The 16,879-nt window shown below is 39.4% G+C and overlaps 1 non-coding gene across 1 annotated transcript; it reads left to right on the forward strand.

Annotated features, from left to right (window-relative positions):
- The first annotated feature begins 12,905 nt into the window (after window positions 1-12,905).
- On the forward strand, window positions 12,906-13,034 carry LOC117201184 (small nucleolar RNA SNORA18). The gene has a single exon (XR_004483161.1). It is a non-coding gene; the product is annotated as a small nucleolar RNA SNORA18 (small nucleolar RNA).
- The last annotated feature ends 3,845 nt before the right edge of the window (window positions 13,035-16,879 follow it).

Consider the following 16,879-nt stretch of genomic DNA (forward strand, 5'->3'; position numbering starts at 1 on the left):
GAAGACTTTTCTGACAGACTTAGATCTAAGCAGATGTGACTGAATCAAACACTAATTTGCTGGAAAAAAAGTATTTTCATATCATGCAAGACATACAAAACTTCATTATACAGGGTTATTATGCATTGGTGGAATAATTTTTACTCCCTATAAGTTATTTATTAGAAAGGACAGTAGACCAGGGGTTGATGTTACATAAGACAGTTAAGTGCACATAGATCACAGAGGACTGGCCTTTTTTTTTTTTTTTTTTTTTGCGGTACGCGGGTCTCAGTGTTGTGGCCTCTCCCATTGCAGAGCACAGGCTCCGGACGCACAGGCTCAGTGGCCATGGCTCACAGGCCCAGCTGCTCCGTGGCATGTGGGATCCTCCTGGACCGGGGCACGAACCCGTGTCCCTGGCATCGGCAGGCAGACTCTCAACCACCGCGCCACCAGGGAAGCCCAAGAGGACTGGCCTTTTAATTAAAGCATCTGGGTATTAACAGGCAGCAATAGTTCAGCAGACCCAGGTTCTATTCCTGTTCTATTCTATTCTAGTTCAACACTGTTTTGAACTTCAGCAGTTCAAGGGCGAAGGAAAGAATTGAGCGTAAATCTCTTGAAATCATTTGGCTTGTCAACCATAATTTGTTAATTACATAACATATTTTAGAGACTGAAATTCTGGCTTCAAATACAAAAGAGTGAAAAGTGTTTCAATAGATTAAAAAAAAGAATTGGAATGCAATGCATGAGCCTTGATGGTTCTCAAAAAACAAGCAAAAAAACAATAAAAGACATTTTGGAGAAGATGAGGGATATCTGAATATGAACTGAGTATCAGATGATGTTAGGAAATTTGTTCATTTTTTTGGTGTGATAATGATATTGTAGTTATGTAAGAGATTATCCTTATTTTTATGTGATATATGCTAAAATATTAGGGGCCAAAGTGTCCTGATTTCCATAATTTGACTTCAGATGGTACAGAAAATTATATACCATATATTTTTTCATACACATATACACATTCATAAACACAAAAATATTTAAATATATATATACTTATGCATATAAATACACATATAAATATGGATAGACATGGAAAATACAGTTAAATAATATTGTTGAATGTGGGTATATGAGAGTTTATTGTATTTTCTTTCAATTTTTCTTTAAATCAAACTTTTCATAATAAATTTAGAGAAGAATGTAAGCATTCTATAGAGGACATGTCATCTTCTTGGCTTTAGGAAGAGAAAGAACTCAATGAAATTGTAAATCAAAGGTTAAATATAATTTAAACACAATGTTATTATACTTATAGTTCAGTGTATACTGAACTATACACTTAAAAATGGTTAAGATGGGGGCTTCCCTGGTGGCGCAGCGGTTGAGAGTCCGCCTGCCGATGCGGGGTACACGGGTTCATGCCCCGGTCCGGGAAGATCCCACATGCCACGGAGCGGCTGGGCCTGTGAACCATAGCCGCTGAGTCTGCGCGTCCGGAGCCTGTGCTCTGCAATGGGAGAGGCCACAACAGTGAGAGGCCCGTGTACCGCAAAAAAAAAAAAAATGGTTAAGATGGTAAAGCTTCTGTGCATTTTACTGCAATTTTTTTCTTTTTAGGAGAAAGGGGAAGGACCTAGAGAAAAAGCTAAATCAATATAAAAGGAAAATAGGAAATCTTCAAAGCCAGGCTAGAACACCAAAAAGTAAGAAAGGACAAATATTCCAACCTGTCTATAAACATTATACCAGAAAATGAGAAGATGATACTAAGAGAGGATATCTGGAGTGCAAAGAAACCTTACAGAGGAGGGGCCAAGGTATGGGAGAGAAGCTTGGAGTGAATTGTGTCCCCACCAAAATTCATATATTGGAGTCCTCACCGCCAGTACCTCAGAATGTGACCTTATTTGGAGGTAGGGTCCTTGCAGGTGTAATTTGTTAAATTAAGATGTGGTCACACTGGAGTAGGGTGGACACTTTATTCAACGTGACCACTATCATATTTGGACACAAGACACAAACACACTTAGGGAGAAGATGATGTGAAGAGACACAAGGAGAAGACGGCCATCTGAAAGCCAAACAGAGAGACCTGGAGTGGATCCTTCCTTCACAGACCTCAAAAGGAACCAGCCTTGCCGACACCTTGATCACAGACTCTGGCCTCCAGAATTGAGACAATACATTTCTGTTGTTTTAAGTCACCCAGTTTGTAGTATGTACTTTTGTTACAGCAGCCATAACAAAACAGTACACCCCTCAAAGGAAGCCCAGGTCAGAAAACTGCTCAGAAGCACCCCACTAAAGCTGTTAAAAGTCAATCAGGAATTGGGGAACCATCCTGAAAACAAGGAATGCTACACAAGGTCATTACAGACTATGTGGACAGATTGGAGAGGGAAGACTGAAGCTGTCAGGGCACAGATCTTAAAACCTTATTAAGTAAGTTTGGCAAGATGAAACAGCTATTTTAAGAAGAGACACATAGCACAAGGAACTCCACTCAATACTCTGTAATGACTTATATGGGAATAGAATCTAAAAAAGAGTGGATATATGTATATGCATAACTGATTCACTTTGCTGTACACCTGAAACTAACACAATATTGTAAATCAACTATGCTTCAATAAAAATTAATTTTAAAACAACAGACACAGGTATTACTTATGTCCTGAGGAAACAGGCCCGGGAATTTTAGAAAGTAAGGACTTTAAGATGCAAAGAGAGAGAGAGAGAGATGGTAAGGGCAAGACAATAATATATTGAATCCAGGCCTAACCACGTGCTAGTCTGATGGGAGAATATCTCCTAGGTAGAGTTACACATTTTAGGAAGTTGAAGGCAGACAAGATGCATGTCAACAATTAATGCTTTAGGCAAAGCCAGAACTCCTTGATTTCACCTCTCCCATTATGAGGAAAAGTCACAGTAGAAATATCCAATAAGAGTATGTTAGGTGGGCTTCCCTGGTGGTGCAGTGGTTGAGAGTCTGCCTGTCGATGCAGGGGACGTGGGTTCGTGCCCCGGTCCGGGAAGATCCCACATGCCGTGGAGCGGCTAGGCCCGTGAGCCATGGCCGCTGAGCCTGCGCGTCTGGAGCCTGTGCTCTGCAACGGGAGAGGCCACAGCAGTGAGAGGCCCACGTAACGCCAAAAAAAAAAAAAAAAAAAAAAAAGCAGCAAGGGAGAAGCAACAAATAATATACAAGGGAATCCCCATAAGATTAACAGCTGATTTTTCAGCAGAAACTCTGCAAGCCATAGGGAGTGGCAGGACATATTTAAAGTGATGAAAGGGAAAAACCTACAACCAAGATTACTCTACTCAGCAAGGATCTGATTCAGATTTGATGGAGAAATTAAAACCTTTACAGATAAGAAAAAGTTAAGAGAATTCAGCACTACCAAACCAGCTCTACAGCAAATGCTAAAGGAACTTCTCTAGGCAGGAAACACAAGAGAAGGAAAAGACCTACAAGAACAAACCCAAAACAGGTAAGAAAATGGTAATAGGAACATACATATCAATAATTACCTTAAATGTAAATGGATTAAATACTTCAGCCAAAAGACACAGACTGGCTGAATGGATACAAAGACAAGACCTGCACATATGCTGTCTAAAAGAGACCCACTTCAGACCTAGGGACACATACAGACTGAAAGTGAGGGGATAGAAAAAGATATTCCATGCAAATGGAAATCAAAAGAAAGCTGGAGTAGCAATTCTCCTATCAGACAAAATAGACTTTATCACAAGAGACAAAGAAGAGAGAGAAAGAGACAAGAGACAAAGAAGGACACTACATAACAATCAAGGGATCGATCCAAGAAGATATAGCAATTGTAGATCTCTATGCACCCAACCTAGGAGCACCTCAATACATAAGGCAAATGCTAACAGCCATAAAAGGGGAAATCGACAGTAACACAATAATAGTAAGGGACTTTAACACCCTACTTTCACCAAAGGACAGATCATCAAAAATGAAAATAAATATGGAAACACATGCTTTAAATGACACATTAAGCAAAACGGACATGATATTTGTAGGACATTCCATCCAAAAACAACAGAATACACTTTCTTCTCAAGTGCTCATGGAACATTCTCCAGGATAGACCATATCTTGGGTCACAAATCAAACCTTGGTAAATTTAAGAAAATTGAAATCATATCAAGTATGTTTTCCGACCCCAACGCTATGAGACTAGATATCAATTACAGGAAAAAAAACTGTAAAAGATACAAATACATGGAAGCTAAACAATATACCACTCAATAACCAAGAGATCACTGTAAGAAACCAAAGAGGAAATCAAAAAATACCTAGAAACAAATGACAATGAAAACACAATGACCTAAAACCTACGGGATGCAGCAAAAGCAGTTCTAAGAGGGAAGTTTAGAGCAACAGAATCCTACCTCAAGAAACAAGAAAAATCTCAAATAAACAACCTAAACTTACACCTAAAGCAATTAGAGAAAGAAGAACAAAGAAAACCCAAAGTTAGCAGAGGGAAAGAAATCATAAAGATCAGATCAGAAATAAAAGAAAAACAAATGAAGGAAACAATAGCAAAGATCAATAAAACTCAAAGCTGGTTCTTTGAGAAGATACACAAAATTGGTAAACCATTAGCCAGACTCATCAAGAAAAAAAGAGAGAAGACTCAAATCAACAGAATTAGAAATGAAAAAGGAGAAGTAATAACGGACACTGAAGAAATAGAAAGAATCATGAGAGATAACTACAAGGAACCATATGCCAATAGAATGGACAACCTGGAAGAAATAGACAAATTCTTAGAAAAGCACAACCTTCTGAGACTGAATGAGGAAGAAATAGAAAATACAAACAGACCAATCACAAGCACTGAAATTGAAACTGTGATTAAAAATCTTCCAACAGGAATTTCCTGGTGGTGCAGTGGCTGAGAGTCTGCCTGACAATGCAGGGGACACAGGTTCGTGCCCCGGTCCGGGAAGGTCCCACATGCCGCGGAGTGGCTGGGCCCATGAGCCATGGCCGCTGCTCCTGCACGTCCGGAGCCTGTGCTCCGCAACAGGAGAGGCCACAACAGTGAGAGGCCCACGTACCTCCAAAAAAAAAAAAAAAAATCTTCCAACAAACAAAAGCCCAGGACCAGATGGCTTCACAGGTGAATTCTATCAAACATTTACAGAACAGCTAACCCCTATCCTTCTCAAACTCTTCCAAAATATAGCAGAGGGAGGAACACTCCCAAACTCATTCTACAAGGCCACCATCACCCTGATACCAAAATCAGACAAAGATGTCACCAAAAAACTACAGGCCAATATCTCTGACAAACACAGATGCAAAAATCCTCAACAAAATACTAGCAAACAGAATCCAACAGCACATTAAAAGGATCATACACCATGATCAAGTGGGATTTATCCCAGGAATGCAAGGATTCTTCAATATATGCAAATCAATCAATGTGATAAACCATATTAACAAATTGAAGGAGAAAAACCATATGATAATCTCAATAGATACAGAAAAAGCTTTTGACAAAATTCAACACCCATTTATGATAAAAACTCTCTAGAAAGTAGGCATAGAGGGAACCTACCTCAACATAATAAAGGCCATATATGACAAACCCACAGCCAACATCGTTCTCAATGGTGAAAAACTGAAACCATTTCCTCTAAAAACAGGAACAACACAAGGGTGCCCACTCTCACCACTATTATTCAACACAGTTTTGGAAGTTTTAGCCATGGCAATCAGAGAAGAAAAAGAAATAAAAGGAATCCAAATTGGAAAGGAAGAAATAAAGCTGTCACTGTCTGCAGATGCCATGATACTATGCATAGAGAAGCCTAAGGATGCTACCAGAGGACTGCTAGAGCTAATCAATGAATTTGGTTGAGTAGCAGGATACAAAATTAATACACAGAGATCTCTTGCATTCCTATACACTAATGAAAAATATGAAAGAGAAATTAAGGAAACACTCCCATTTACCACTGCAACGAAAAGAATAAAATACCTAGGAATAAACCTACCTAAGGAGACAAAAGACCTGTATGCAGAAAAGTATAAGACGCTGATGAAAGAAATTAAAGATGATACAAACAGATGGAGATATATACTACATTCTTGGATTGGAAGAATCAACATTGTGAAAATGACTATACTACCCAAAGCAATCTACAGATTCAATGCAATCCCTATCAACCTACCAATGGCATTTTTCACAGAACTAGAACAAAAATTTTCACAATTTGTATGGAAACACAAAAGAGCCCGAGTAGCCAAAGCAATCTTGAGAAAGAAAAACGGAGCTGGAGGAATCAGGCTCCCTGACTTCAGACTATACTACAAAACTACAGTAATCAAGACAGTATGGTACTGGCACAAAAACATAATTATCGATCAATGGAACAGGATAGAAAGCCCAGAAATAAACCCACACACATATGGTTACCTTATCTTTGATAAAGGAGGCAAGAATACACAATGGAGAAAAGACAGCCTCTTCAATAAGTGGTACTGGGAAAACTGGACAGCTACATGTAAAAGAATGAAATTAGAACACTTCCTAATGCCATACACAAAAATAAACTCCAAATGGATTAAAGACCTAAATGTAAGGGCAGACACTATAAAACTCTTAGAGGAAAACATAGGCAGAACATTCTATGACACAAATCACAGCAAGATCCTTTTGACCCACCTCCTAGAGAAACGGAAATAATAACAAAAATAAGCAAATAGGACCTAATGAAACTTAAAAGCTTTTGCACAGCAAAAGAAACCACAAACAAAACAAAAAGACAATCCTCAGAATGGGAGAAAATATTTGCAAATGAAGCAACTGACAATGGGTTAATCTCCAAAATATACAAGCAGCTCATGCAGCTCAATACCAAAAAAACGAACAACCCAATCCAAAAATGGGCAAAAGACCTAAATAGACATTTCTCCAAAGAAGATATACAGATTGCCAGCAAACACATGAAATGATGTTCAACATCACTAATCATTAGAGAAATGCAAATCAAAACTACAATGAGGTATCACCTCACACTCGTCAGAATGGCCATCATCAAAAAATCTACAAACAATAAATTCTGGAGAGAGTGTGCAGAAGAAAAGGGAACCCTCTTGCACTGTTGGTGGGAATGTAAATTGATACAGCCACTATGGAGAACAGTATGGAGGTTCCTTAAAAAACTAAAAATAGAACTACCATATGACCCTGGAAATCCACTACTATACCTTGAAAACCATAATTCAAAAAGAGTCATGTACCACAATGTTCCTTGCAGCTCTATTTACGATAGCCAGGACATGGAAGCAACCTAAGTGTCCATCGACAGATGAATGGATAAAGAAGTGGCACATATATACAATGGAATATTACTCAGCCATAAAAAGAAACGAAATTGAGTTATTTCTAGTGAGGTGGATAGACCTACAGTCTGTCATACAGAGTGAAGAAAGTCAGAAAGAGAAAAACAAATACTGTATGCTAACACATATATATGGAATCTAAAAAAAATAGTTCTGATGAACCTAGTGGCAGGACAAGAATAAAGACGCAGACGTAGAGAATGGACTTGAGGACACAGTGGGGGGAGGGGAAGCTGGGACAAAGTGAGAGAGTAGCATTGACATATATACAGTAGCAAATGTAAAATAGCTAGTGGGAAGCAGCTGCATAGCACAGGGAGGTCAGCTCGGTGCTTTGCAACCACTTGGAGGGGTGGGATAAGGAGGGTGGGAGGGAGACCCAAGAGGGAGGGGATATGGGGATATACGTATGCATATAGCTGATTCACTTTGTTATACAGCAGAAACTAACACACCATTGTAAAGCAATTATACTCCAATAAAGATGTTTAAAAAAAAAGAAAAAAAATGGAGCAATAAAAATACCTTAAAAAAAAAAAGCAAGCAAGAAAGAAATGGAATGGAAACTTATTTTCAATCAAGAGTGCAGATAATCTAATTCATGTTCCTCTTCTGTCCCATTTCAGAGCCTTCTGGTAGCAAAAGATACACCGCCTACCTGTTGTCACAGGAGGATACTCAGAGGAGCTGTGGTTGGTATTAGGAGTGTGGTTTCAAGAAATAAGGAGGAGAAAAAACAAAAAAAACAAGAACTTACATTGCTAGCATCAGAAGATAGGGGAAAAAAAAAAAAAGAAGGAGGAGAAATTGACCATCTCCTCTACCAAGGGAAATCATCACACAGGGCATGGACAACCCTAAGAATTAATAAAGAGCAAAAAGCTGGGGACTATCAGGGAAGGGCATTACTACCTTGGGTAAGCTGTCCTAAAGTCAAGGCTTAGAAAAACAACATCGGGATACCTGGTTGTTACCACAAACGCAGGCTGCAATCCCCAGTTGAACTTCACCCATAATAAAGCTGTTTTTTAAAAAATCTCCATCTAAATACTGCATCTACTTCTCGAATGGTTTGAAAGATGGAAGAGGAAAAGATGTGATTAAAACCAGAACAGACACACTTAGAAAACCTTCAAGCAGAACACGTCTTTCAAATATAATCTTAGAACCTGAAAATATAAAGCGAATAAAATTGGAATTATTTTAGTAAAAGGAGAGAAAAGGAAGTTAGGAAGCCCATCCACTCAGCATGCCCCTCACCTCCTGCAGAGCCTCTGAGTGCTCTTTGGAGCACAGCTTGAATATCACTGCCTTAAAGAATTAGAATCACTGGCCATTTAATGCATATGGTGAATTGGCCATTTTTAAGGACCTATAGGTTGACCAAGGACCTATGAGCTGCTCTGGTTCAAAATCCTGAGCACAGCAGATCAGATTAATTGTCTCAGGAATCTGGGGAGAACACACACACAAGGAAATAAGGCTGTTAAATGTAGGTGACCCTGAAAGGGTACTAAGAAGGGTCATGAACTTGAAAAGAACCATAAAGCGTAAGTAAAATGAAGAAGCAAAAGCTGTAAGAGGAAAAACCTAACCCAGCAGTTAAGTCAGAAGGAAGCAAGATGTGCAGAAAGTGAGTCCCATTAATAGTGAAGCATTAGAGTAGAAATCTACCAACAGTTTTAGCTGAGGTCCGTTCACTGGGCATTTGGGGATTCCTTCCTCGCCCGGCACATAGTAGGCACTCAAGAAATAGATACTTTGAGAATTGAAAACAAAGGTCATTTGAGTCTTGTCCCATTCTCCAGTCCCTGCTCTTCTTGGAGCCTTGGTGTTTGCTTTCCCCAGGTTCCCACGTGCGTCCTCCTCACAACATGCTCCTCACTGCTTGGCAGCTTGAATGAGAATTTCTTCACACCAAAGCAAGAGTGACTGAAGCAGGGACATACCGCATTTAGGGTACTTTCAAAAAAATGAGGAATAGAGAACAGAACTTCTGGAAATATAGAACTAGAGCTCGGGACAGAGGCCAAGGCAAATGTTGATTTGAAGGTCATGCCCATAAAAGCTCTACAAAGCAGACACACAGAGAAAAGAGCTAAGCATAGTCCTGAGGAAATCCTTCACTTAGGGGAGAAGAGACAAAGGAAGCAAAGGAGACAGAAGCCGTACTTTCGGAAGGCCCCAGCCTGTTTTTTGCATCAGGCTCATGTATAATCCTTTGCACTGACCACTCAAACAGGGCTGCTTTTATCTTATACAAAGCACTGTATAGTGGAATACCTCTTTCCCTGGCTTCAAATTTTCATGTAGAGGGACCGTCGCAAGACTAACAGTCCTGGCTTCTTGCCCTCCTCCTTACTCCCCAGGAGAGTAGGAATGACTTACCTAACTGATGAACAGGTAATAGGAACAGCTATAAAACAGGCTCAGTGGGGCAGACTCTGAGTAAATGCACTTGGGAATGACATATGAGTGACCCATTACGCTCTGAGCTGTGTTCTGTAGTCTCAGCTCTGCAATAATCAACCTAAGAGGATCTTTTGAATCCATGTGCCAATCTGTCAACTGGTTCTAAAATTTGGGCAGGGCAAAGAAAGGCATTTTATTTTAATTTTCAGTCTGTTGCAGACTCGTTACTCAGAAGCAGACTCTGAGACAGAGGTCAGCATGCAGGAAGTTGGTTGGGGAATGAGGGAAAAAAGCGGAAATACAGGACAAGAGGTTAGGCTGTGATGTCTCAGAGGGCTGCCAGATTTAGCCAATAAACATGCAGGGTGCCCAGTTAAATTCAAATTTCAGAGAAACAGCAAAAAGAATTTTAGCAGCAATATGTTCCATGCGGGGCTTCCCTGGTGGCGCAGTGGTTGAGCGTCCGCCTGCCGATGCAGGGGACGCGGGTTCGTGCCCCGGTCTGGGAAGATCCCACATGCCGCGGAGCGGCTGGGCCGTGAGCCATGGCCGCTGAGCCTGCGCATCCGGAGCCTGTGCTCTGCAACGGGAGAGGCCACAGCAGTGGGAGGCCCGCGTACCGCAAAAGAAAAAAAAAAATATATATGTTCCATGCAATACTGGGGACATACTGATTCTAAAAATTTATTTGTTGCTTATGTAAAATTCAAATTTACCTAGACAGCCTGTATTTATTTTATCTGGCAACCCTAAAGCCTCAGCCACCCGGCATGGAGCTTTGGAGCTAGGAGAGCCCTTTCAACCTGCCGTGAGTTGGGCAAGGGTGCTGGGATGTTACAGCTCCACACAGGTTAGTCATTGGAGGCAGCTGCTCCCGGGAATAGGGTAGAAGCTTGAGCAAAGTGGTTCTCTTCAGCCACAGGCAATTCCTGGAAAGGACTGGCAGCTAGAGAATGTCAGCCAACTATGATCCCAACAGCAAGGGGGATAAGTCCTTCAGTCCTGGAGGGGGGATCTAGGTGGTACAAAACAGCTTCCACGCCCTACATCTCTCCCCAACAAAAAACCCTCTAACGATGAAACATTATTTATTTAGCCCCTTCTTTGTTTTCAGCAATGTGCTATGTCCCAGAGACACTTCTGCTCTTACTGAAAACTGTCAGCTGATGAAAAGAGAGAAGCCAATCTAAATATATATTTGGCGAATGAATTCTCAATTTTTTATATTGAGATTCTCATATTTACTTTTTTCCTTGGTTTTTTGATATGTGTGGACCCTTTTTCAATTTTTTGTTCAAAAATATTTTTTTGAAGACACATTTAATCCTATTACCATCCCAAATAAAAAATTTACCGTAACTTAGGGAAACAGGATAATTCCTTAATTTGAAAAGGGGTTTCTACCAAAAACCTAAAACAAGTCTTGTTCTTTTCTTTTTTTATTCGACTCTCTTTTTTAATTTAACTCGTTATCATAGAAATTTTCAAACATACACAAATATAGGGAAAATAGATTAATGAGCTCCCTGTACCTATCACTCATCTTCAACAATTATCAATATTTTGCCAATTTCCAAATATCATTCTGAAAAATAAAATATTAGACCACATCTCCATAAAAGTCAGGAACAATATAATATGATGCCTACTTTTATGGTCAATAATTTTGTCCTAGAGTTACTGGTCAATACAAAAAGATCAGCACAAAAGAAATAAGTTTGAATATTGGCAAAGTAGACAGATACCTAGAAAATCCAAGGCAATCACATACTATCTGTATGGACTAATTAAATTTTTCAGAAACATAAAAACAAGATTAACATATAAAAATCTACAGGGGCTTCCCTGGTGGCGCAGTGGTTGAGAACCCACCTGCCAATGCAGGGTACACGGGTTCAATCCCTGGTCCAGGAAGATCCCACATGCCGCGGAGCAACTAAGCCCGTGTACCACAACTACTGAGCCTGCGCTCTAGAGCCCGTGAGCCACAACTACTGAGCCCACGTGCCACAAGTACTGAAGCCCGTGTGCCTAGAGCTCGTGCTCTGCAACAAGAGAAGCCACTGCAATGAGAAGCCTGCACACTGCAATGAAGACTAGCCCCCGCTTGGCGCAACTAGAGAAAGACCGTGAGCAGTAATGAAGACCCAATGCAGCCAAAAATAAATAAAATAAATTTATAAAATATAATAATAACAAAATAAAAATCTACAGCCTTTCTATAATCAATAAAAACTTATTTGAAAATGTAATAGAGAAAAAACCAAATTCGATTCCAATGAAACCTTGAATTACTTAGGAAAAAACTTAAAAGTATGAAATTTATTGAAGATAACCATATAATTTTAATGAAGGCTGTGAAAGATATTCCTAGATAAAAAGGTTCAACATTATACAGATATTAATACTCCCCAAGTTAAATAAAAACTGTGATGCAATTTTAGTCAAAATTCCAACAGGATATTTTATAGAGTTGGCAAGTTAGTTTTAAAGTTCATCTATGAGATGTGCCAAAAACGTCAACATTTTTTTTTTAGAAAAATGAACAAGAAACAGGACTTACTTTGCCAAGTATCAAAATGTATTATGAAGTCACAATAATTGAAATAATGTGAAAAACATTATTGTGAAAAACAGCCAATGATCTTAGAATGTGATAAATGAGGCACTTAAAATCATACAGGTACTGACAGATTATTTAATAAATGGTGTTGGGACAAGGAGCTATCCATTTGAAAAAAAGGAAAACTAAATGCCTTCCTCACACCATACTTAAAAATAAATTCCACATGTATTTAAGATGTAAATTTTTTTAAGGATAAAAGAAAAATGGGAAAATATATCTATAATCTTGGGAGGAGAAAACTGTCTTGACAAAACATAAAACCCAAAATATATTATGTGTATGGCAGAAGACATAAAGTCGAAAAGCAAGCAAATTATGACAAAATATATTTGCAACTGATATAATACAATTTTATACTTTATTTTACTTTGTATACATATATATCAGTTTATCTGAATTATTTAAATATAGACAAATATATTAAATAGATATATATTCATACAAAGAACCTATCAATCAGTAAAAAACAACCCTATAGGTGAGGTCTATCCCTATGGGGCTTTTCCTGTAGACTCACATTGTTGGAAATGCCTCACAGAGTAACTGTGTGGTTTTGCTTCACTCACAGAACTATTTGTTAGATCTTCGGAAAGAACTACAACATCTGCTAAAAGTGTGAAAGACCTAGTAGTTAAATTTTTTTACCTTAGGTATTGGCATATTCCACAGTCTATATTATTCTTGGAGCGAATATGATTTGAACTCAGTTTTAGAGGGTGTCTGAAAACCAGGCAAATCCATCTACTCTGAGCCTATAAGTGGTCCTAAAGTAAATTACATGAAGAAATTAGATGCCCAAGTTTCTAGTGGGGAAATGTTTGATGTTATCAATGTGTCCATATTCAAGTGGAGACAAAAGAAGTCCAACTAAAAGAATTATGGGCTAAAAGATAGGACAACTGTGGATTAAGCATAGTTTCTTTTTAAAAGGGCTGTCTTGAAGATAAACCCTGACTCAAACTTTGGAGGAACTAAGGTGACCTTGATGGACAGTGGAGGCGATCACATGTAAAATTCTTTAAATAAAAATGTATTGACTTTAGTTGAGGGATAAATCAAGAGCCTTGGATGAGCATACATATACTACTATATACAAGTAGTAGAAAAAAGAACTACTTGTACTATATACAAGATAGATAACCAACAAGGACCTACTGTATAGCACAGGGAACTCTACTCAATACTCTGTGATAACCTATATGAGAAAAGAATCTAAAAAAGAATAAAAAGGGAATTCCCTGGCAGTCCAGTGGTTAGGACTCTGCGCTTTCACTGCCAAGGAAGGGCATGGGTTCAACCCCTGATTGGGTAACTGAGATCCCACATGCCACGCAGCGTGATCATTAAATAAATAAATAAATAATAAAAAAGAATAAATATATGTAAATGTATTCAATATAACTGAATCACTTTGCTGTACACCTGAAACTAACACAACATTGTAAATCAACTATATTCCAATAAAATTAAAATATTTTTAAAAATTTATTGACTTCAAATAATTTGCCTAATGTTATAAATAATATTTTTAAACCCTTTACACTATAAAAAAATTGACCATCTAATTAAAAATTACCCAACTGGGGCTTCCCTGGTGGCACAGTGGTTGAGAAGCCGCCTGCCAATGCAGGGGACATGGGTTCAAGCCCTGGTCCGGGAAGATCCCACATGCCACAGAGCAACTAAGCCTGTGCACCACTCCTACTGAGCCTGTACTCTAGAGCCCATGAGCCACAACTACTGAGCCCACGTGTCACAACTACTAAAGCCCGCACACCTAGAGCCTGTGCTCCGCAACAGGATAAGCCACTGCAGTGAAAAGCCCACACACCACAACAAAGAGTAGCCCCCGCTTGCCACAACTAGAGAAAGCCCAGGCACAGCAACGAAGCCCCAATGCAGCCAAATATAAAAATAAAATAAATTAATTTTTTTAAAAAATTACCCAACTGAAAATAGGTAGGGCTTCCCCGGTGGCACAGTGGTTTAGAGTCTGCCTGCCAATGCAGGGGACACAGGTTCATGCCCTGGTCCGGGAGGATACCACATGCCGCGGAGCAACTGGGCCCATGCACCACAACTACTGAGTTTGTGCTCTAGAGCCCGCGAGCCACAACTACGGAAGCCCACGCACCTGGAGCCCGTGCTCTGCAACAAAAGAAGCCACTGCAATGAGAAGCCTGCACACCGCAATGAAGAGTAGCCCCCGCTCGCCGCAACTAGAGAAATCCCGCGTGTAGCAACGAAGACCCAATGCAGCCATAAATAAATAAATAAATAAAAAAGAAAGAAAGAAAATAGGTAAAGAATATAAGCATACAACTTGCAGATGACAAGATACAAATGTTCAAAACCACATATGAAATATTGTTCATATGAATAAACTCAGTTAATAAAATAATGAGATAAAAAGTTAAGAGTAAGTTAATAAATCAAGTTAATAAGATAATGAGGTGTCAATTTTTTAATATATTTATTTATTTATTTTTGGCTGCATTGGGTCTTTGTTGCTGTGCACGAGCTTTCTCTAGTTGCGGCGAGCAGGGGTTACTCTTCTTTGCAGTGAGCAGGCTTCTCATTGCAGTGGCTTCTCTTGTTGCAAAGCACGGGCTCTAGGCATGCAGGCTTCAGTAGTTCTGGCACGCGGGCTCAGTAGTTGTGGCACACAGGCTTAGCTGCTCTGCAGCATGTGGGATCTTCCCGGAACAGGGCTCGAACCCATGTCCCCTGCATTGGCAGGCACATTGTTAACCACTGCACCACCAGGGAAGTCCCACGGCATCAATTTTTGACTATCATTCTAAGTCAGAAACTGTAAAGGGCCTGTGATTTTACCCTACCTGCAAGCTAACAAATTAGCTTACCACAGTATAATATACATTCTGACAAAAGAATATAAGGCACCCCCCTAAACAAAATAGATGCTCTGATCAGCAAATACATGTATAAAAGCTGTTTGGTGCTTATGTTCCTACTTTTAAGCAATTGGCATTCTGGTATATGCATCAGTCTCCTAGAAGTTTGGTTAGTGTGAGTCAATCACCACATATATGATCAACTCTGAATATTAACTGATACAGTGATATTCTTGGACCTGCAAGTCTGGGAACAGAGTCAGGACCCATATTGATTACATCAAGGTACTGTCGACCTGCTGGGCAATCAGCCTTTCCCAAAGACATCTATCTCTCTGATCCTTTGCAGGCCTTCATCAAATCAGAATATTTTCAGCTGTTGCTCTTTTGAGATCACTTCCAACCTCTCTCATTATCATAGTCATTTCCAGTTTGTTAGTACTGGTTAAAAAATACCATCCAAACTTGAACACACTACTCCAGACACAATCTGAACAGCACAGAGTATATCATCTGCACTGGACCCTATTCTTGTCTGAATGTGCCCTAAATACGAACTGGCTTTTTCACCAGCTGCTATACTTGTAGAATCTTCTCAAGTTTGTATTTAACCCCAACTCCCAAGTCTTTTTCACATGGGAAAGGAAGATAATAAACGTAGATGAGAGCTTGTGCTGTGGAATCAGACTTCCTAAGTTTGAATTCTTGCTCTGCGGTGTGCTGACTAGGTAATGTTGAGAAAGTTACTTCTTGTCTTTAAACTTTAATTTTCTCACCTGTGAAATAGCAGTGATAACAAGAACATCCACCTCAAAGGTTTATTGTAAGGATTAAGTAATTTACCTCAGGAGAACTACTTGGTACAATGCAGGCTATTTCCCATGCATCCCACATTGCACTGAATACATCGTATTTAATCCTCACAAGAATATTATGATGTACATATTATTGCATCCATTTTACGGATGGGAAATCTGAGTGCATAGAGTTTAAGTAGCTCGCCTAAGGTCAAAGAGTTGCTAAGTGGCAGAGTCAGGGTTGCAGTAAGTTCTTCCTGACTTCTAGTTCTCTCTCTTGCACCATTTAGATGCATTCTTCCCCTTCCTGTATTTCTACATTTTTTAAGCCTTTACAGAGCATAATAAACAGCTAGGAGTACAAGCTCTTGGGGCAGACTGCCTTGTTTGATAAACTGGAACAAGTTACTTAATCTCTACTTAAATGATCTGGGATAAGTTACTGAACTTCTCCATGCCTCAGTTTCCCTATCTATAAAATAAGAATTTTATTTAGCAATACCTAACTCAGAGATTTCAGAGCTGATTAAGTAAGACAGCATTGAACACAGTGTCTATCCACTGGCTAGTACACAATAGACGTTAGCTGTGTTATTCCCTTCCCACTCCAGGTCACCTTGCCAATACCAGCCAAGTCTGCTTAGGAAACCATCCTAGAGTATTTCCAGGGATCCACATCAAATTTACAAAATTTCTCTGAACTCTCTCAAACACATACTTTCCTATATCTATCAGACTATGTCTACAGTTCTTTTACTCACTTTTATGAAATCCAAGATGATAGGGTTGAAAAGAGGGA

This window comes from Orcinus orca, chromosome 11 (assembly GCF_937001465.1).
Source record: "Orcinus orca chromosome 11, mOrcOrc1.1, whole genome shotgun sequence".
NCBI classification, from domain to species: Eukaryota; Metazoa; Chordata; class Mammalia; order Artiodactyla; family Delphinidae; genus Orcinus; species Orcinus orca.